This window comes from Macrosteles quadrilineatus, unplaced genomic scaffold, assembly GCF_028750875.1.
Source record: "Macrosteles quadrilineatus isolate MER2022 unplaced genomic scaffold, UCM_ALF_1.0 Scaffold_8__2_contigs__length_117827958, whole genome shotgun sequence".
Classification (NCBI taxonomy): domain Eukaryota; kingdom Metazoa; phylum Arthropoda; class Insecta; order Hemiptera; family Cicadellidae; genus Macrosteles; species Macrosteles quadrilineatus.
Window position 1 is genome coordinate 58,589,060 of NW_026542601.1, and position 4,549 is coordinate 58,593,608.

Here is a 4,549-nt window from a genome sequence, read left to right on the forward strand (position 1 = left end):
CTTATCAGTCCTTCTGGATGCAAGGACAAAGTTCAATTTTTACTAGCCAAACAAAACAAATCATAAGACCAGGAGAATATCTATGTTAAGTTTTTAATTTTGCAATTTTAAAGTTACTGGTAGTCAATGACCACAAGCATTCTACAAGATTTAATAGAGCTTTGAATAGTGGTTGAGATAGTGTATTAATTCACTTATTTTACATAATATATCTAATAATATTATTGGTACTTTATAATGTTAATCTATGATTTAAATATCATTTTACCATATTGAGAAAAGTTGTTGTGTGTTCATTATTAGAACATAATTTAGACTTTCAAAACACTTATCAAAACTATTTTAACATTTTTTAAAGTAATGTGTGCATGACTAATTCTTGAGACGACCAACAATTTTTCACATTACAAATTTTAAAACGTCAAAAGGTGTATTGTTTTTATTCAGTTTTTACAGAGTTTACAAATGTTGTTACATATGCTCTAAAGGGTTTTCAACATTTTGATAATTATTTTTTTATGCTGAGATTATTAATTGACTACCTACCTAGTATCTATCCATACAATTTCTTAGGTGGATTTTTTTCTTATTTGCATTCATATTATTAAAGTCATTAAAATGTGGACAGGGAAAATTTAATAGCAATTTTTTATATATTGCATAGTACGATTATGCTGGTAATATTGGCATCACCAGCTATTGTACTTCTGTTATTAACTTTGACATTGATGTCTGTAGTGACTAGTGATAAAGCCACTTATCACAGGCTTTTAGCTATGTTGGTATACACAGTCTAATCTGAATGATTGCTTTTCATGTGACAGTGTTGGCTGTGCTGGTTCCTATCATTACACAATCAGTAAACAGGATTGCCAACCTTGAGGCTGATTGTTGGGAGGAGTCAAGAGCAGATGCACTAGCAGTGTGGACACTTAATTGAACACAATGTAAGTTGGACTTTGTTGTTAAACTATCTGTGTTGGGTGAATAGCAGTAGGAAAAGAAATGTATGGCCTGAGACCTCTAGTTGATCAAGTTTTAATCAATGTAATGTCAAGCAACAAAATATTTTTTGTTAATTTTAATGATGGCTAAATAAATACAAAAGAAAATGCCATATACTAGTCACTAAAACATACAATAGTCGTACTAAAGGAATTCAAACCTCAATTTTTATTTATAACAAAACTTTAATTTTATTTATATAGATGTATCTATCTGCAAAATTAAAATACAACCTTCTTCCTCGCCCTATGATTTTTTTACGGTATTTTAAAGAAAAGCAAAAATTTGAAACTATTCTATTAAGTAAGTGTTTTTAAAAGTCACTATAATCTTAAGATTATTTTTTTAAACTGTTGACAAACAAGTTAACTGTAATTAATTGTTCATACAAAATGTTTTTGCATCTGGATTAGTGATGATTAAAACAGCCAACATTTTTTCATCCCTGGACCAGAAACCATCTAAAATATTAAGTAACAATTTCCAAATATCATTTAATAACCGTTTTTTTTTGTGAATTGAAATTTGGTAAATAGATTAAGTTTAGGAAATTTGTAACGTGATATAGGTATCTAATAAATAAATATATATATATATTAGTTTGCCTTTGGTCCATGAATAATACCTTTAAAAGGTTGGTAGAGAGTACGGGGACACTATATATATAGATACAGTTTTGATTACAGTATGTATTCTTTTTAATCCTAATTATAATTTATTCCTCGGCAATTTTTTTTTTTTAATTTTTTACACTATAACTTATTTAAAATTATAAAAAGTGTTTAATTTTCAAATAATAATGCACAATATAAATATATTAATATTTAACTTCAAGTCACCCTTTAATTTGATGGTTTAGGTACCTACTGAATCGTTTTTAAAAATTTAACAAAATATGGATTAAATCTTCTTTATAGAAGCTTGTGAATAAGATAGTAAACAAAGTCACTGACATTAATGCACAGACCCAGTTGATTAGTCTTTTTAGTTGCAAATTAGCACAGTGTAACACAATGATCATTTAGTGCGGGAAATTTTCCTTATTTTACTTACTATATATCATTACAAGTACATAAAGTGGTATTCATCAGTGCAATTCAACATAGTTTACAAGTGATGCGTGTGTAGACCACTGGAACGTCCAACAATGCAAGGCCAGAGTTATAATTGTAGCAAGTGTCAGAAATAGTCTCAAACACACTTTTCATCACAATGTGAATATGGGATGGCTACATGAGTTTTGAACCAAAGTTTCCAACAATCCAAAGAACACAATAGTTCATTCTTTTACATTTTTATGTTTCCAAAAGATTTTCAGTATTCACAACACACATGTTTTCCACAAGAAGGCGTTGGAAATTATTACGGAGTTTAAAATATTTTGTTAACAGCAGTTGTTTTATGCATCAAAATCACTTATCAACAATTTGTTTTAATTAAAAAATTTTGTTGTTAACTCTGTTAAATCACTGTTTTTTTATTACAAAAATACTATCATAAGAAAATGTATGGTTTGCTTAGTAGGTAAATATAAAACTAGTTGAAAAAATGAGAACAGTAAATTGAAAGAAAAATACCCCCGCCGCAGCAAACCTGCTGTCTAAGCGAATTTCCATTATTCTGAATTGATTTTCAAATAAATCTATTTAAACAAAATTAGGCTAACAAGTACCTTGGTTTGCTGCTACAGGGAAACTAATAAAGTGTATTTTTAGTAAAATGTTAATAGCTTAGTATAAAATAAATAAATTTGCCAAATTTAATTAAAATATATCCATAAACAAACAAATTAGAACTTTTTACAATATTCTTCATAAGAATAACATGGGAATTTTAAAATAACATTTTTTTAAATTTTCTCCGTAACTAATAACCGTACAAAATCACTTTGATGTACTGAATTATTTGGTTTTTTAAGCTCTTTAAGAAGGTCTAGAGAGAAATTTTGAAATTTTATGTTTTAGGGTCAAAAATGAGAAAAACCAATTTTTACCCCATAAAAGCCCCCATAAAACCCCGTTCCCAGGAAAAATGTAGTTTTATACATTCAAGAAGCTGAAACAAGTCTTATCTCTATTTCTGTCTGTCTGTCACGGCCAAAGAGGCATTTTACGAGGCCTTCTCCTGAAAAACGAGATTATCTATCAAGATCCAAATCGTTTTAATGTATTCACTGGATTGGCGAGAGTGTCTTTCGCCATTAAAATATGGCCTCACTACTTTGTAAATAAAATAAGACTGTTTTTGGTAAAATAATAAAAATATATATCCGGAAGTTGATCATAAATCAAAGAGGGAACACTATATTCTAAGTATATTTTCAGACTTGCTGATAAATTGCTGATTAGTCATTGCCAACCAAAAGCATGTATTTTAAAATGTAATATAGAAATAAGACTATATTACATTTTAAAATACAAAATAATAATTTTTTCCAACTAACATAGCACTTTATCTTTCAACATGTTTGAACTGTTTCAAGCCTTGTGCAGTAAGTGCTCCATTCAGCAAAACGAATGACTTGCATTATCCAAGGCCTCTCGTCTCAAGATCCAAGGTTGTCATTGGAAACAAGAATAAAAAATCTCTTAGTTTCTTTTCATTGTATTTTTACTTTTAAATCTTCAATGAATAATAAATACAGGGTTGTCCCAAAAAAATGGATCAAATCTACAGCCATGGGCGCTCGCAGGATTTGAAACAGGGGGGTGCATAGGTCTAATGAACATTCGGGGGTCTGAAAATGTCTGTAAATATAGTGTTTTAAAACGTATTTTTACACTATTTTGTAACACATAGAACCAACCAAAACAAAATATTGTGCATCAAGTCATCATTTATATACCAACATTAAATTAATAAGCTATTTGAAATTATTATGTATAATTTATATGGTCAAATCCACAAACCAAACAACTATAAAGAAAAATAAAATTACAGTCGAATAAAGCCTCAATAACAGCCAAGAAAGTTTATGTTTTGTTTTCTGAATAGTAGTACATAGAATAGCACATCTGTGAGTCAACTACTTATTTGGTTTAAACATAAACTTCAAACATTTCTTAGACATGACCATTATGAACGTACTTTTATAAATTCCTTAAAAACCTAATTGATTACAGAACATTATGGGTATTAAATTTATTTCTTATTTTTTAGCCAGGGGGGTGCAAGCGCACCCCCTTGCACTCCTCTGTGGGCGCCTATGTCTACAGTTAGTATACAAGGTGTGGCTAGAAAAAAACAGAATTTTTAGTGTAACTGTTTTAATTTTTTCCCTTTACAACTTTATCCTTATCACCTTCAATATACACTATATACTCCACTATCCCTTCATCTTTTTATTCAAATTTCCCATTGTTCAAAACAGTGTTTTAAGTCATTTTCTGACAGCATGTTCAAAGTCTCCGTCGCTTTTTGTTTCACAGCTTCCACAGTCTCTGGCCCCCTTCAACGCCTCCTTCACTTTTGGGAACATAAATAAATCACGCAGAGCTAGGTCTGGTGAGTAGGGTGGATGTCCCAACAGAGGGATCTCATGCTT